This window comes from Poeciliopsis prolifica, unplaced genomic scaffold, assembly GCF_027474105.1.
Source record: "Poeciliopsis prolifica strain line A6 unplaced genomic scaffold, Auburn_PproV2 SCAFFOLD022, whole genome shotgun sequence".
NCBI lineage: Eukaryota > Metazoa > Chordata > Actinopteri > Cyprinodontiformes > Poeciliidae > Poeciliopsis > Poeciliopsis prolifica.
Window position 1 is genome coordinate 6,850,098 of NW_026562397.1, and position 19,001 is coordinate 6,869,098.

General features: G+C 40.7%; 1 protein-coding gene across 7 annotated transcripts in view; it reads right to left on the reverse strand.

Moving 5' to 3' along the window:
- LOC129370023 (muscleblind-like protein 1) overlaps positions 1-18,715 on the reverse strand; it is a 70,525-nt gene extending 51,810 nt beyond the window's left edge. For 2 of the 7 annotated variants that reach the window (XM_055045777.1, XM_055045775.1), the window contains exon 1: positions 11,722-12,233. The gene's annotated coding sequence lies outside the window, so the exon portion shown is untranslated. Of the gene's footprint in view, positions 1-11,721; positions 12,234-18,515 lie in introns of those variants that run through there. The other 5 variants (XM_055045781.1, XM_055045779.1, XM_055045776.1 and 2 more) reach the window with 4 other exon arrangements.
- Positions 18,716-19,001: the final 286 nt, after the last annotated feature.

Below are 19,001 nucleotides of genomic sequence, written 5' to 3' on the forward strand. Positions count from 1 at the left end.
GCAAAGTTTTTATTCTCACATTAATAGCTATAATTTGGGTATGTTTTTTTTTTTTTAATCTCGAGTGTAGCAGTGGATTCTGGAAAAACAAACAACTTAAACTCCGACCCAAAGTAACTCGATTTTTTTACGAACGTCCAATCAAATGCAAGTGACTGGAAGCAGCAGCAGTCTTAAATGGATAGGTCATGACTTTTGACCAACAATAACTCCTAAATATATCTCAATTTCTCTAGTGGGTAATTTTACGAACAAGAACAGCTTAACCAGTCAAGACATGCACAGAGTCAAACTCTCATTCCCTTCCAATAAATATAATGTAATGTTTAGTAATATCACCACACATAGCCACATTTGCTGCATTTAACTGCACTCTGGAATCTATTCATTTGTACAACATCAAAATAATTTCAGTGAGTGAACATGAATTGTTTACTTTAATGATGAATGCTTGCTGGCTTTCTTAGTTTGCTTGTTTTTCCAAAGAAAATTAATTAGATTTTGAATTAAATTCAGTCCTACTGAATGCCACCAGACAAAGTCAACTCGAAACTTAGCAGTAGAACAGGGAAGCAGAAAGAAAACAGTTTAAAAAAATGCACCCAAGTCTCCCATCACAGCCCGGCTATTGCTTTTCCTGAGGTCATGCATTTAAGCAGAGAGGAAATGTGAGATCAGAGCAGAAGCCCACAGAATATCCAGTAGCAGCCTCATGCAATGAAGCAAAAGAGAAAATAGTCCGTTCAAAATAAGTGACAGGCTTAAACAGCTGGAAAATGTTCACAAATTTCATTAGACAAACATATCCTGGTGTCTAGGGGCGTTTAGATGTTAGTTGTTTTTTTTCTGGAGGGAGTTCTGTTTTCGTTGGACGCTCAGAAGCTCTTGTGCAATGCGGTGCTGAAAACAGCTACGTCAGTGCAGCCAGTTCAATAAACTCGGCTCCACCTCTGTGTGTTATTAGCGGTTGTTCAACACGGAGGACTGAATTAGGTTTACTCCAAAATAGAAAATGGAAACGTCAAATCACATGTGAAAAATGACTTCAGCATCAAGGCAAATATATAAATAAAGGCTTCGTCAATAAGCATCTTAGCGTTTGTGAATAATGCATGTGGTCATTTCCCATAGCCAGAGGCTAAATATATTATTATACCTGCAGATCCAACAGCCGAGGTAATAAGGTGGGGTTAGCAGTGAGCTCAAGGGAGATGTAGATCATATGCAACAGTAAATGCCCCATTGCCCTTAAAGTGTGCACATTAGCATGTAAAAGAGCCCACTAAAATACTAGAAAAATGTTTCTCTTTAACATTTTGTTTATGATTTACTAAAATACAATCACAAACTTGTGTTTAATTTACTGGGATTGGAAGTGGCAGATCAACACTAGAACTACACAGAAGTGGAAAGAAACATGCGACGTGATTTGAGGTGAGTGCACCTCCTCCATGAGAGCCATTTTGGAGCTTATCTCACAAAAATCCAAATAGAAATGTGTAACATGATAAAATGTGAAAAGCTTAAGGGGTGTGAATATTTTCTTTTTTTTCTTTTTTGCAAGGCGCAAGTGTAGCTGTGCCACATTGTAAGAACAGAGTGTAACGCCAAGAGTGCCACAGAGGCTCAGGTAGTCCCTCTGTTGAAGAAAGTTGTCTGATCTTGAGCTCATCTGTCAACACTAGCCTCGAGTGATGGCAGCCAAGCCAAACACAGACGCGGACCCACGTTTTGTCAGAGACGAAGACTAATTTCTGAATTTGAAGCATTGTTTTTCTCATTTTTGTCCAGTGTTTTCCCCTGCGGTAAACAAGCCAGGGCAAAATGTAAACACATTGATACAGATTCCGTCTCCGTGCTTCCTGTTGCTGATCGTGACCTTTGCGCACGGATCAGTTTGCACACACTCGCAGCAGATGACGCGGCATAAATTACAGCAGAAGTTTATCAAGCCTGTCTCATAAACAGTTTTCTGGGATGTAAACACTCTCGGGGCTAATCATCATTATCTCTTGTGCAAAATGTTAGAAATGCAGACAATGTGAAACCAAATATAGTACGGCAAATTTTGCTGGACCATACACAGTTCAGTCCGAAGTTATGGTGGAGACAACGAACATGTGAACTGGTCAAATGAGACCACTTTGGTAACTACAAACAAAATCATATGAGTGGAGGAAGGTTAACATTAAATCACCCTTAACTTATCAGGGAAAATGGTGGAGGCAGCATCATGAGAAGATGTGCAGAGTTATTGAGAAGACAGATTGAGCTGAACACAGAGTGATCTTGGTGGGAAACCGAAGGCTGCTATGAATTAAGATACATTTATGTATTAGAAAGGCCTAGTCAAAGTTCACACATAAATCCAATTGAGATTTTGTGCCAAGAATTGAAAACCAAGTTGAATCCTCAAAAGATTTACAGTTAAAATTGCAGAGTAAGATTGTTTTATTACTTTTCTGATTTTTGTTCATCAAAATTTGAAAAACCGTGAGACATTTTCTACCGCTTAACAATTATGCACTTCTGTGTTGGTGGGTTGCGTAAAGTACAAATAAAAAAAATCTAAAGTTTGCAGCAATCATGTAAAAAAACAAAAAAACATGAAGATTCCACGAAGATTTTGCAAGAAACTCCACCTACCTATTTTATGGCTTTACTTTAAGAAAATGTAAAACCCTTGAAATTGAGATGGAATACTGTGAACCCTGCATCTCTATTTTCATCTGTTCACTTCAGGAATGCAGCATCCTCACACCACAAATCGGTATCGTTTCTGCTCTGTTCTTAAATTAATTCACATTGTCTGGCCAAGAAAACAGCAATGTAATAAAATAAACATCAGACACAAGTTTGGGATAAATGTTTGGGTTTGTTCAGATGAAAAACCTTTGAGCAAAAATACAAAGCACAAACAGACTAGCAGCCATTAATTGGACCAGTAACACCGCATGTGCAATTATCCAGTGAGAATTTGATAGGAAAAGGAACATACAGCAAACGATAAAAACAACAAATAACACAGTTCGATGACAATTACGTTTAAACAAGTGATTTCAAATAATTAAATGAACAGTGACTTACAAAAAAATCTAAACAAAGTTACAATAAACAGGAATCCTAAAGGTCTTACGTTCTTACATCAAAGCCATGCTTTCTGTGGTTTTTACTTGAGGTAGCTGCAAATCCTGAAATTAATGTGCACAGTTTGGCACCAATCACGTGAAATTCCACAGTTAACTGGAGCCACATTTGGCTCTTCATGCATATGAGAGCAATGTGCAAAGGAAGAATGAGAGGAAAATGTAGCAAACAGAAGCCAGAGATCTGAAGAGCCTATTCACCTTGAATAACTCCCTTTGGAGAAAAGAAAAACAAAAAAAAAAACAACAACAGGAGAACAAGAAAGGTTTCGGGAAGAAGTTAAGAAAGTTTGATGATCTTTGACACACAGAGGTGTGACGGCGAATGAGAAGATGAATTCGATTTAAAACAAAAGATTCCCCAAGAGTCACTGCATCAACTATCATCTGTTTAAATGGGGATTGGTGTGTGGCAATCAAAAGGGTTTCCTGTCACATTTTTGTTTTCTTATCTTGCAACAAGTAAAAATAAAAATTACACATGTCAACGCAAGAAAGAATATCAAACCAAGAGAGAATAAGTTGATTTTCACCAGTGACGACAGAGCATCTGTAGAACGTAGATGTCAGGTGACTCATACTCAGCTTGCATCGCTTTTATTTTATATTAAGTGACACATATGTGTGTGTGCATTGTATCTCTGTTGTATTACTCGGCCTACAAAAATTGCTTGTGATTTTATGCGTTCATAAAATCACAAGAGAGTAAAATCATATAGAGGGCTGAAGCAATTCCTCGAATGATTCGAGTACAAAGATTATTAAAATTCCTTGAGGAAAATTTAGCGCACTGTGTTCCGGTCGGGACTTTATTTGCGTTGCGCCGAGCTCTCGCGTCCGCCTGACTTGTTGACGAAAACAAAGATTTACCATCATCACGTCCAATTTTCAAGTTCATCTATTAAACTGACTTAAGACGAATACATAAACTAAAAGCTGGAGTAGACATTTTTTATAAGCGTATTAGTGAGCCTGCCTCTTTAATATTAAATTGAATATTATTTCAGATTTTTGTGCAACTTTTCTTCAGGTTAACTTAGAAAGTGAGCTGTTATTGTTACAGGTTAATTTTCTAAACTACAAAAAAGTAACTGTTTTTTGGAGCTCAAAAATGAAAAACTGGGATGATACTGATATCCGATAGTAACACTGCTGTTACGCCAGATTTACCAATATATTATTTTATCAATTTCTTATCGATAATTGATAAATGTTGCAAATTGTTTGTCAGATGTCTTTTTTGGGGGGCTGACTGCACTGCTTGAATCTGATTGGCTTAGATGCCCTTTAACCTCTATGCACACACGTTGTGTTACAGATATCTGTAACAAGATGACAACAGCATGTAGCTGAATTATTGCCTGCTTTAAAACCTTTGCTCATGCTTTTGGAGTGCTGGTTATTTTTACAGACCCACAAAAGTGTTATCTCGGGTTGAGTTCAGATATTCACGACCAACACTGGCTCACAGCGTCAAGACTTTGGGAGGTGGACTTTTTGAAAAAAGGAGGAGAAAACAAAAAATGAAAAAGAGAGAGAGTACTGATGGAACAAGGGAAGTATATTCAGCAAAACGAGAGGCTAAAGGACGCTGACTGCAGCAGATGGACGCTTCGTATTACATTGCATCGCCAGCTGACGAGGATATCGTCTGCAAACGACCTGAGCTGACCTTTAGGCGGGGAGAAGCATTGAGGAAAACTTAGACAGTGGGAGTGAAGCCTAAGAGAGAGGTAGAACTATCAGACTGAGAGTGATGGGACACAAACAAGAGGAATTAGTGCTGAGAGACAGGGCCTGGTCTCAGGTAGGTAGAAAAAGTGGCCCCTTCTAATCCATGGAAGATAAAAACATAAATATCGCTACATGTTCCACTTCCTTTTCTCCGCATCCTTTATAGATATTGTTTCATTTCTTTCCCCATTTGGGTGGATTGTAACAATTTTTGCTCTAGTTCTGCCCTTGGGCACAAACCAGTAGAAGTAAGAGTGGAAAGCAGTAAGGAGGAAAGTTGACTCCTGCTGCTTCTGTTCTACCATCTTGACACTGTTTATCACAGTTTATCTCTTTTGATTTCGCCTTCTATGTTTTTTTTCTCTTTCTTCAACTATTTCCTCCCATCAAAAATTGTTCTGACGTCTCCCCGCTTGCACTCGTCATGTCGTGTGACATGAACAAGTCGGTGAACGTGAGGCGTCTTTTAAAAAGTCCTGGTCCCCGTTTTATTTACCTCTACCGCCTCGCTCTTCCCTCTACCTCTCCTTCATGCTGTCTCTAGACCGTTTCTTGTTCACGCAGCACCTTATGCTGCAGTATCACCATGAAGTGCTGCAAGGTCATCATCGCCACAGCAACGGAGTCAACCGCGCTCAAAGCAAGGACGCAGCGGTTAATGGTGTCAGGTCCAGCCTCATGTCACGGCCATATGGTCGGAACGGCAGAAAGACGCTGTCTTTAAACGACGCTTCGCTATCGAGGCAGCCTTTGTTGAGTCTGAAGCAACAAGCTTAGATGTTGCAGCAGCAGTGGGTAATTCTTGCGAGATGCAGTTGTTGGAAACTAAGGTGCAATGCTGAAAAGTGTTATTTTAAAATTTTGCAGAAAACATGTCATAATGACCTCAGATTTTCCAAACTATGCAAATAAATAAATAGTTGGGAACAGATATTCACCAAAGTTAGCATGATAATCATGTTCCACCATTAAAAACTGCAAAACTAATAAAAATGTCAATTAGTTGGAGTCTTGTTTAAATTCGTTCAGAATTTCTGCTCCATCATCCTCAACCAAAACAGCTGTTTAAAACATTTGTCTTAGATTACTTTTCATTTGGCAGGAAAGGGATGATTTGGACTTCTTGAAGTTACATTTTGGGAATTTTTTGGTAATAGTTTTCTTACATATACACATGAGCTAGACGGTTATTAATCAGGTCAGCGTGTAACAAGCTGGTCAGATGAACACTGGTTGTTTTCACAGACTTTAGCCATTTGTAATGACTCCAACTAAAGTTGGCAATATCAATGGATTGTGATAAAAAAATTTCTAATGCATGCCATATAGTTTCAAATTTATGTGCATAAAATCCACTTCGATCTCAGGCATAGTCAAAGTCAAATTTATTTGAATATCCAAATTGCTAAAAAGTTATTTGTGCGAGAAAGCCCGGGCTGATTTCATTAACTTGAATTTGCAGCAATCCTTCCTTTTGAACAAGCACATATATATATTATTTTGACTAATTCAGGTTGGCTGGTCATTAATCTCATTTGCTGAATTGTGTTGAGTTCAAGAAAAATGTTAAAGGCCTAGCTCGGTTGGCCCTTTTGAAATGGATGAAGTTAATCACAAATATCAGACATCTTTATGAGAAAGGCTTTTCTCCTTTCACTTTCTCAACACATTTTCTCCTTGCATAGACAGAGGACAAAACCATCTCCTCTATATATTTCCAATTAAAATTTGGCAAAGGGCAATGATTCCAAAAAATACGTTAGAATTTAGAAGCATGGATACATTTCCTTTCTTCTACAAATCAATCACCTCACAAGCAAGTAAGAGCGCAGAATATATCTGTTCAACGTCTTTAAAACGTGGCACTGACATTTTAAGCTTTTTTTGTGACAATACAAAATGTTCTTGAAGTTCTTTATAAAGACACATTGATTGAACAAGGTGACGGGTCTACATCAGAAGAAACACATGCATGAAAGAAACCAGGGTGTTGCTGTTCAAGACCCAACGATGTGAGCAGCATGTGCACAAGTGGCCCCGCCATTTCTCGTGTGCTCACTCCACGCATATCTTTCCCTCGAGCTCGCCAAAATGTACACATAAACAAACTCAATCTATGCCTTGCTCCTTCGGCGATAAGACAAACAGAAGGGAGGACAGACGACAAGTGCAGCCAAGTGGCACGTGCGCAATCTGTTGTCTGCACCGTGATATCAACGCAACTGCTTAAAGAGCCCTGCGTGCGCGGCGAAACAGAAAAAAGGAGTATTTACGTGTGAGATAGACGAGAGACGCAAGATCCCGCGATTTTGCTGCTTGGTGTGTGCTGCGCAGAAAAGGTAGTGAAATGATTTGTGTGCGATGCATAAGCATTGTTGTACAGGGGCCATATTCTGCAGTATGGCTTGTGATGCCACTGTGGTGTAATGCAGCTCCAGCGGAGGGTGTCACTGAGTTCATGGACATAAACCAAGCCAGCGCCAGACTAGTCTGCTCCTCTCAGGAATAGCAATGGCTGAGGTGTCCGTGCATGTACGCGCATGTGTGTGTGTGTGTGAGTATTTGTGTTTTTTTTTTGTTTTTTTCTCTAAAAAGTGTGGGTGGGAAGATTGAAAAAGATTGGAAAACAGCTAAAAGAAGAGGAGGATTCACAGGAGCTGAAAGACAGATCGATGGACAGACAGGCAGTCTCTCGAGAAAAGACAGTGAGTGATAGATGTCCAGGGGATATAGAAACATCGCAGGCAACAGGGAGAAAGAAGAAAAAACGCCCACTTAAGAAAAAAAAAGAAAAAAATTCTTCTAGTTTGATTTCACCACATCGGCATGTGGCATTTCAAGCACATAGGCTGTTATTACCGTACTCATGAAAAATTGCAAACAGCAACTCACACGCTCACACGCATTCTCTTCTGCACAAAGGCATGCAGAAATCCCTTTTAAGGTTAGCTCTGTCACTCCTACTTTGACACTAAAGCACATGTCAACCTGGACAGACGTGCAGCCATGAATAAGGGAGTTGTGTAAACAATGAGAAGGCAAGACAGTGACAGGCAGATGGACGGACAGGTAGACTGGTGCGAAGGCAGAAGTGCCATGGCCTGCGGAAAAAAAACAGAGAAGAGATATTCAGTGAATAATGAGATAGGAGCCCAAACAGACAAGAGGGAAACTGAGAGGTTTCAGAGAGAGGGAACATAAATCGAGATAGAAATACTTGATAAGCGATCGGGGCGATGGATATCTATGTCAGGGTATGGATCACTTAAAGCGAGACGCTTGCTGAAAGATGCCAAACAGCTGAAGTACTTTTAGCCATTAAGATCAATAAATAGAATACAGAATATATTGTAGCAGATTTTCAATTTTTCTTTTTTTTTTTAATGGTGGGAATTTTTCACATTCTGAAGTCTGGAATTTTAGATCCAATCAGGAAATACCAAAGAAGTGGATATTCCCTGAAAGAAAACATCTCCAGCTTTCCAAAATCCCTCTCTCTGTCTCACACACACGCACACAAACACACACACACACACACATATGCACGGTGCAGCGCAAAATCTCTTTTCTCATCATCAGAAAAGGCATCGGGCACAACGGGGGGATAATCTGTACTCTTCAGTCGTCTATGACCAGTGATTCAGCTTGACACCTTAATCTGCAGAAATCACAGAGGACTCCTCCATGGAGCCAACCGTATTTACTACAGATTACATCTTCCACTGGTGTGCATTAGTCCAGTGACAGCTTTGCAGACTGCAGGGAAATCGGCAATCATAGGCCACTGACAAACTCCTTGTGATTTTTGCCACTGGCTGTGAGTGGCCGTCAATCTGCTGCTTTAAAGCGCTGTGTGGAACTCCCATTTTCAGAGACACTCTCCTAATGCGACCTTGGTCAATGAATGCTCCCTGTTTTCTTTATCCTTGATAATTGAAGAAATTAAATCAGGCTGGAAACGTGCTCATTTAACAGCACATGTGAACTTGTTTGCGTCACAGCAAGCAAATGCTGGAGACAGCAGGGAATATGTGATGCTTAAGTGCAATGGGACATGTAAGATAATGAAACTAGAAGGAGGAATAGAAGAGTGGCAAAGTTGTCTGCTCAGTGTCTTCTTCAGATGTCGTTTCCTTCAGCGGTTCTTGGTGCAGCGCCACCGCAGGTGAAAGGCAGGGGCAACAGGTCTTTCAAAGGGTTTGGTTCATTTGACACAGTGCAGCAGTGAAAGTGAAACGCACTAGCTGGAAATGTAGCAAATCTTTCAATTTTGGTCCCCAGTTGAGCCGAGTCTACCGCACCATCAGGCGTGAAAACGCTTGGTGTCTTTTTGCTCTTGCTACCCTATACTCTAATGACCTTGTGGCTCTCTGTACTCTGATCTGCAGAGAAGAAATTTCTTTTTTTGGCCAGACAGACGGAGAGAGAGACAGAGAGACGCTGAATGAACCATAATGAACCCCTAAGACAAAGAATCAGACAGAAAGCTGCAGAGAAAGAGAGAGCAACAAAGGAGAGGATTTCTGAGAATGCAAAACTGTGAAACAGAAAGAGAGGTGTTGAGATCAGAGGCTGAGAAGGATGTGTGCACAATAACAACGAGCACGGCACAGATGAAAAGCAGAATGCAAAAAGCACAACGAACGTGGATCCGCACAAATAAGTGTTGCAAAAATTATTTGGACAGAAAGAAGATTTGCTGTGCTTCCAGCGACGTGCATATTAGTGGGTGGACCGCCCACACGTCTTCATGATTTCTTCTTTTACCAATGAAAGTTCAGTTTTCAGATTCGGTGTTTGATTTCTGTAACGTCGGAGCTGCGCACTTAGAAGTTCTTCCCTCACAGCATAAGAATCTGTGGCTCTAAGCAATGAGGCTTTTACCTCGCCAGCCTGTTGATCCAGACCGTTCGAGTTTCAAAACCAAGCTTAGCAACTGGCAAACGCCATTGGTATTGCATTTAGTGAAAAAGACGAACCAGGCCTTTGTTTCAGTTCACATGAAAGCAAAAAATAAAAAATAAATAAAAAAACATCACAGGCAACAGCATCATAGGTGGTAAAAGTGGATGAAAATATCAGTGGATATTAGGAAATCTTAAAGATTAGATAAATAAAATGTTTAACTTTTCCCCCAGAGTAGAAACTGGAAAACAAATACATTCTTTATTTAGGTCTGCTCTCTCTTCTTACACATCTTCTTACATTTTGTTCAATATCTTCTTTAAATATTTGGAAGAACAGCACACTCTCTCTCTCTATACACACACACACACACACATATATATATATATATATATATATATATATATATATAGTTTTGTAAAGTTTTGCACATTTTCAGAACAAAAAGTTTAGAGAAAAGATCATTCAATCACGATTATTTGTAATAGCACATTTCAGCAACAAGACAGTTTAAAGTGCTTTTACATCATAAAAACATAAAATATCATAGAGCCAGCCATTGAGAAAATCAGCGTAGCATTTTGTCAAGTGCCATCATTAAAATCAACTTTTGATTTGAGTAAATTCATTCATCAAGGGGAAAAATAGCCAGAGTTAAACACCAAACGTGTTTTTGCTTCTCGCTGGAGGCAGTCTCGTTATTTTAGAGACTGGAACTGGCTGGAACTCGGGTTCCAGCCAGAGTTCTGACTGGAACCCGATGAAGAACTTTTTGGTGAAAACTAAAGATCATCACCGTTGGTTCAAGTTACCGGCATTAAAATAATCGGTCGGAAAATGACGGAAGGGCTTACTTGTCGCAATCCCAGGACGTACATTCTCGACGAGATGCCCGAAAAAGAGAAAACCGAAACTTGATTGCTTATCTTTTCAGAGGAACAAACTTATTGGTTGAATGAAGATAATTTAAGCAATAATTGGACATTTTAAAGCAATAAGGACCAACCAAAATGGCAAAGAGGTAAAGAAAATCTCAGCTTTCAGATTACTTAGCTGCAACAAAAGATAAATGTAACTTAGCAATTATTTTATCCGGAGGGACCAACTAACGATGTCTAACAATAGATTTGCAGCACACCCTCTGCTATGACTTCTTAACAGCATCTGGGAGGGGCCGCGTCACTAAACAGGATACACCTTTTCTACAGCCATGATGTCCTTGCCCCACATCCTCTGCTTGTTTTTCAATGAAGTAACAATTGCACATCATCTGTAAAAAGGTCATTTTATAACTTTACTTTCCTAACTGGAGAAACGCTGAATCCCCTTTTGTTATTTTACATTTTAACTGAGTGATTTATGCTTCCTTGGGAGAAAATCTGCAACTTTGGGGTTTTTTTTTGTTTGTTTGTTTTATTTTCTTATATCATTTTGATCCCTGTAGGGCTTGCTTGCATGTCAGAGAATAACAGACAGATGGCCAGAATGACACCAGATTCTGAATCATTTCCTGAGTGCAGTCTGAAGTCTGAGGCAGCAGCACTGGTCTTGCTGGCAAGTTGGAGAATGAAACTGTGCTTTTTTACTCCTTTCTTTCTTTTTTTTTTTTTCATTCATGAAGATTTAATGCAATTGACAACAAACGCACAAATCAAAGTATTTTCTGGAGAAACTCATGCTAATCTCTGCTTTTTTGTTTGTTTGTTTGTTTTTCAAAGCACCTTTACTGAGTTATAGTTTGTCAAAGCTGCTTAAGTCCAACTAACGCCGATTTTTGGCTGCGCACCGATTCATCCAGACGCATCCCTTTCGCATCCGGATCGCGAGTAAAAGATACGACGGGACAGGATGAACAACAATAAACGAAACGTAATTGACGTGGAGCTCTCGGCACATAACCCCAGACACGTAAACACAGCGAACGGGAAAGACTTACTGCCTCTCTGCAAGGACTCATCTGACTGCTGCTGAGCGGAGGGCGGAAAGCGAAAACCTCATGCTCGCTGCGCGGCAGTCCTCTCTCTTTCGCTCCCTCTCTCCTCCTTCTTCTCTTCTTTCCCTCTCGCTTTCGCCCTCCCTCCGTCCTCCTTCTTTTCCTCCCTCCCTCTCTTGGTAGAGCCTTACTGTATTCAGCAACACCAGGCTCCATATAAGGCGGCCCCGCTAAAGATGTCGCACATAATTTATCCACGGCAGGCAGCAAGTTCACCTTTCACAGCTCGCGCTTGGACCGCATGAGAGACAGAGAGAGAGAGAGAGAGAGAGAGAGAAAGAGAGAGAGAGAGGGAGCGAGAGAGACAGAGAGAGAGAGTGGGACGGAGTGTTGTAGTCCAACTTCAGCCACGTAGGTCCACAAAATTTCACACTCGGTAAAAAATAAAAAATAAAAATGCGCGCGCGCAATCACGCCCGCGCGCGCGTCTTGACAAATGTTAACAGTCGGACCGTGAAAAACGCTACCTGGAGACCAGCGCGCGACACGGTTCACCTACCGGCACCGCCCCCCCTCCTTCCCTCACCCCGCCCTCTTTGCATCCCTGCCCGTCCCGTGGATCCTTGCGGATGCCGTGAAAGGCCGTGTCCACCGACAAAAACCCACTTTTTTTTTTTCCTCAAGCCTTTTTTTAAAACCTGACTGACAGGAATAAAATAAATCAATTAATTAAATAAAAAAAAAAATAAATAATAATAAAAATGAAAAATAGCCCTTCAAGAAATATGTTTAAAAAAGGATTTAAACGTCTTTGTTTTGTGGCTGAAACGAGAAGGTGAGATGAAATAAAAGCGTCAACAAAGCAGAGTGCTTCCTGGTTGTGAGCGCATCAACGATCTGTGGCGATGGCTCAGTTTCTGCGCTATCAAAAAACAACAACAACAACAACCCTGCTGACCTCTCCTCCGCCTCTTTCTTTCTGACACACTCACAGAGGAAAAAAAAAAAGAAGAAAAACGCCATCCAGACAGCAGTTGCAAAACTAATGAAAACAAAAAGCGGTGAGTTGCAGAAAAAGACAGATTGGGAGGAAGGGGGGGGGGGAAAGAAGAATAACATAGCAACTCTGAGTTGTGGTATCGTCCTCCCTCCTCCACCGGTTCGGTCCACTCACAGGACAGCAAGAGTCACCGCTCTGTTGCCATGGCGTCTAACTCCATCAAAAGCCACGTCAGGTGCGTGTGTATGTGTGCGAGCATCTGTGACCGTGCCGGCGATTTTTTTTAATTTTTTATTTTTCAGCTCATCACACAAAGTGTGCGTGCGTGTGTGTGTATACGAGCTGCATGTGGGTGTTGCCAAGTGATTCAGAGCCACATCACCGGTTGCAATATATCAGGTTTGTTTGGGATTTATCACCGCGTTGGCTTTTGTGTGCACGAGATCGTATGCGGGAGAGCGAGGTGTTGATTGAACAGCAGCCTGCAGCCTGCTCTCAAAAGCACCTGTGATGAATCTCTGCGCCGCTCAACGTGTTAATGTTTAGCTCCAGCTACTATAAATATTTAGCAGCTCAGCTCATAGAGCCGGAGCGACTCACCGTGGGCCCCCCCGGAACCTTCCACGCTCCCCCCGAACCCCCCTCGCGTGGAAATTTTGATTTTCGCCCCGCATTGTCTTGTGCCCTAAAAAGGTCCTGCGGCTGCTTTGCAGGATTATGCTGAACTTTTAACAGGTTCACAAATGTGTTGTTGTTTTTCTTTCTTTTTTTTCTTTTTTTTTTTTTGTGTGTTGGTAAGAATGAAACAAATTCTGAAATATACACACGTCTACACCAGCGATAATATTCAGAGAGAAGCTACAAAATTTATTACAGTTAACAATTTATTGTCAGTGACCGTGGAATAAAGATCTCAGCGATTCATGCAGATTAGAGAAGGCGCAGTGCCAACGCTGCAGCATATTGTAGCAACACAAATGCAATAAAGTAGATTCAGCCTTTAATTGTGGCTAATCACATTTAAGAGCCGGCCCACAGTAGAAGCGAACAAAGCAGCCACCTGGGCTCCCCTGAGAGTGGGTGGCCTCTCGCTTGGACTATAGGTGACTAAATTTAGTCAGAGCAACACAACCGTTAGACTTCCAACATTTCTGGATAGTGAAGTTGTTTCCATTTTGATTCGGACTTTAAAAAAAGAATATGCTAGTAGAACCCATGCTAAACAGAATATAACAGATATTCTGTCGTGATTTGCTGTTGTTCGACTGGTGGTGTTTGTAATGCACACTGTGATCAGTGGTAACTGCCGGAGCTAATGCTCTGTAAACAGTGTGAACACACAACTTATTCACCGTTTATGTACCAAATGATGTAAGGTGAGTAAGTTGAATGTCAGTCTGATCCTGTAAACTAAATCTATCTAAACCGTCTGCCATATGTCGAATGTTAATTTGACGTTTCCAGATTTGCAGACATAAAACTTGTTTAGTAGCCTTCTCTCAGCCAGCTGGACCAGCAGTGTGCAGCAACAGGTGGTCGGAGGGCAGAGGTGTGTTGCTTTGGGTCACACTCTGACGCTTTCTCGAATCTGGCATCTCGAAGGATCTCAAACTGTAGAGCAGTGTGATTAAAAAAGTTTACCAACCCCAAATTTCATCGAACACTCAGTGAAAAGCTTTCACGGTGTGTTTCGAAGAATCAAAATCAGTTGCAGTTTTTCCTTTCTGTTTAATTCTAAAGCACATTTTGCGACTTCACAAATAAAATACGGTTTGATACAAACTTTTTAACTGGACATGCACCATATTTACAATCAATACGTAAAATACTGCAAGGTAAACTGGAGTGCTGTTAGCAAGCCCAAAGAAAAGTCTCACTGTGTGGACTCAAGAACAACTTTTTTCCTCATTCACAAAGAAATAAATCTTACACATAGACACACTAAAAAGTCAAAAAAAAAAAAACAACAAAAAAAACAGAGCTTCACAGAAAGAGCTTAAATTAACGGCTTTCACTCACTTCATCGGACAAAATGACTTTAGCAGGAACCAGAGAGCTTCGCAACACTTTGCAGACTCCATTCTCCTGAGAAATACTGCTGAGTTTTAATAATACAAATTCTCATTACACCTACGCTAATTAGCATTACCTTCCCCATGAAACCGCAGTTTTACATCTACTTGGATTGGCCGTGTTTGTCATTTTGTTCCTTCTAAAACAATGCAGGATGATGCACTTTTCTTTTCTTTTTTTTATGCAACGATCGTAATGTGTAAAAAATGATGACGGTTATCCGTGGTCATTTCCACGTGAATTTATATTATTTGTGCTTTAAAATGTCTAGCTAAATAATAGTACTCTCGCAGTGACAGGTTTTTAAGTCTAAACAAGAGACACGGTAATAAGGCACCGACAGACAGTGAAAGGTTTTGGACTTGCAGATAATTGCTGCAATTGCAGATAATTTAATGCGCACTAAGGTTTCCGCTCACTGCTCCGCTGATGTCTGTGTAAGAAACCAAGGACTTTCTCTCATTTACACGAGTTGGTGGCCCTCATTCTGCTCATAGCAAAACAAAAGACATGGACTCTTCAACAGATGTCCTCTGTGTTCCATACCACTGAAGACACGAGTGGGGGGGAGTTGAAAAAGAACAAGGGCAGGGCTAGTTTGGACAAGGAAATCTGGCTCCATATATCATCCCCAATCCACTGCACACTGCGCTAAGGAAAGCCAGAGTTGGACTGAAGAGCAGAAGAAGTTCCACCAGGACATTTTTACAAATCGCATGGCATAAAAAGTCGTTCCTACAGGGAATCCTGGTGTGATCCTAACAGCTTTTTAACATTCGCAGCAGGCCAACGCTCCGGTCCTGAGTTTCTAATAATACACACGTGATCATGTAGGCTGCCTGTGTCTGCAACGTGTGCTGAAATCGAAAGTATTCTGCGGTAGCAGGGAATCATGGCATCTGTCCATAAACTAACCCCCGAGCTAAACCCCAGCAGCAAACTGATTCAAAAAACATGCTAAATTCATCACTACAATAGAAATTTCGTTGAATCCTGTTCAATGACAATAAATGCTATTCTATTCTATTCTTCTATTCTACAACTTATCGCTTAGAAATAATTGGCATGACTATTGTTTACCTGAGGAGAGCTGGAGCGTCAAGATCGTGTTCGATGGATCTTGTTTGCATTTCCGTAAGTTTTATCAGCAGATATGTTAACTTGTGTTTTCTGACAATGTTTTGGTCAGAAACATGAATGGCTTCCTTCACCTTCTTTGGTAAACTGTATGTGTAAAGAGGCTTGTGATGTACAGCTTTTATCATTGTGTGCAGCAGTGTAACAAACGGGACATTCTAGAAAAATCCAAACTTTATGGAGAACATATATTTAGTTTCCAGAACAGTTCCTTTGAAAAAAAAATTTTGTCTCTGATGATCTAATGATCTGTACTGGGAAGACCCTGACATTCGCCCAATGACATGAGCCCTCTTATGACCATAGATGGCTGGATGGATGGATATGATATGATATAAGTGGCTGCTCCTTCTGAACTCCAAGTTTTCCACATCGGAAAGACAAAAGAACATACCATTTAGGTAACATCTATATTTGTTACTCAGTCAGGAAACGTCAACAAGATGAGAACCATTCATATCTAGTCGGAGCAAAAACTCATGAGTTCAAATGAAATCTTTGGCAACCAAAAAGCCATGTTCACTTTGTTGCCATGCACTTTGAGGTAAATGGTGGCAGAGCTGAAAAAAATCCAAAGATAACTGATTATAAGACGTCACCAAAATTCTTCCTAGAGTGCCAATGTGGAAACTGAATCAAGATTGTGAAATCAATTTTAATTCCATATCCAATGTATCCATGCTAAGAAGTGTTTTTAAACTGAAATATTTGCCGCCAAAACAAATGGCGTCTTTATGAATCCTTACAAAATAACCATGTCATATCTTTACTGCATACTATGCCAATTTAAGTTGATGATGTGTCCAGAGCTTTGAGCTAAAATGTCTATTAGCCCCATTGTTTAAAATGGGGAAGACAGGAGAACATATATTTAAATAGAAATCAGATGATTACCGAACCCTGCCAGAGTCTACAGTGAGAACAACGACTAAAAAGTCAAACAACTGGAGCTGGATAGAAACCCAAGTTTATTATACTGCTGTTCTCAACGAGGAGAGTGAATGGAGCTGAAAAAGTATTCCAGTCTTAGTTACTTGAGGTGCTAATGAGTTCAGAGGGAGTTGTATATTAGGATGACTGGTTAGTCACCTATCAATGTGTATTTCTGAACAACCAAAAATATAGACTCACTTGCAACATCACAAATCATCTGGTATTTAATTTTATCAGCTAAATAAAACTCAGAAAGTGGACAAAATATCTACTTGAAATTTAAAAAAACCTAGTTTCTCCATTTTGATTTGTGAAAGTGGATTTCTTCTGCTAAATTGCATTAAGAAGTTATGCTGTCTTTGCTAAATGATGAGGGAAAAATAATTCATAAGATTTCGTTTCGCTGATGTGAACAAAATTTATTTAAAAAAAAATCTAGACACAAAGGGTTATTGTCTATTAAAGTGTCAGCATGAATCAATCTGCTGAAACATTCAAGGTGAACATAAATATCTGAAAGCTTCCATATGAAACACACTTAATCCAAATCTAGTAAAATAAAAAAAAAATCTGAACAAACTCAGAACACTTGGAGGCATGTCATGTTTAACAGAATGTTTAATTGGAGTAAATCTGTAATTTAGGAATCATCGCTTTAATTTCTGACTAATCCCCGCTTTTAATTTTCTGCCGAGTCTCCTCATTACAGTGCCGAAGCACATTTTTATGACACCGTCCCACACGGGAGGAGACCAGAAATTTCTCATTTGGGTCCCAGAGTAATAAAAGTCGAGTGTCCCCTCCCCTAAGCTGCTGCAATCGCACTTCCCAGCCCGTCTGTGTCTCTGGTGCAACTGATATGGTCACGAGCCTCTGTGGCAGTTAAAACCACAAAATGACCCATAAAAGAAACGCTGTGGTTTCACTGATTAGCTCACGCTGGCTTGATATCTAAGCCTCCAGAAAAGAAAAAGAAGAAGAAAGTAGAGAAAGTGTGTATTTTAGCAGACGATATAATGCTACCCTAACCCTGATCTAAGCGACTCCTTATGATTTCTGACATGAAAGTAAAACTTTCAAACGTGTCATTGAATCAGACGTGCTGTTAAAACCGTTAAAAGCCACACATTCCAGTTTCTCAGATAATTACTTCTTTTCACTGTTAACTATATAAACACTGTTCCCCAGAATTCAATGTTTTCCCAAAAGTTATTCTGTGACCTGAACTGGCCTTACATCTAATGTTCATGCAAAACCCACATAGTACATTCAAATCTGAATACAGTTAAACAGCATTTGCACTAATAAAGAGAGGGGGGCGGGGGGAAACATTAAAAGAGATGAAGTGACACAAAAAGAAAAAATAAAACTGAAATATTAAATCCATGCCAAATATTTCGATTGGCCCTTCTTGCCAGGATTATGGCTTTTCAGCTGGGCAGAACGGAAACCGTCTGGAGCAACAGGCAAGGAAGTTGTCAGAATCATAACATGTCAAAGATTAATAACGCCGTGACATCTGTGTGGAGCTGCAGAGAGCCACTCTCTGCTCTGCTCCTCTCACTGGGCAGTAACACACACACACACAAAATAAAAAAAGGATCATCGCACAATCGGCAGCCGTCTGCAACGGTCGCCCTCAGTTTCTCCTTACCTGCTTGGTTCTCTCTCGCTCTCTGCGTGTGTTTGTGTGTTTTCTCCTGCGCTCGCTCCGGCCGTATGGGTGCGCACGCCCTCGCGCACGCACACAACCCCTCAAACAGGAACTGATAAATCTGCACGACTTCAGCCCTGCAAAGTGCAGTGCATTATGGGGTTTCGCTCTCTCGGTCTCTCCTCTCCTCTCCTCTCCTCTTCTCTCCCTCTCTCTCTCTGTGTTGGCAGTGTTAGAGGGGGATGTCCTCACCTCCTGTCTGGAAAGAGGAGGGCAAACACACGCGCTCACACGCATACGCAGTCACGCAAGCACGATGCAGAAGACTCGTGAAGATGACTGCCGCGGCTTTTGGTTACCATAGCAACAGCCTCCCTCCATCCCCCCCCCAACCACCCCTCCCTTCTTCATTGTTGCTCCTCTGACGTGGCTGAGCCTCTCTTAGTTAAGAGTATCCTCTTTAAATCAGGAAAGGAAGTGAAACTT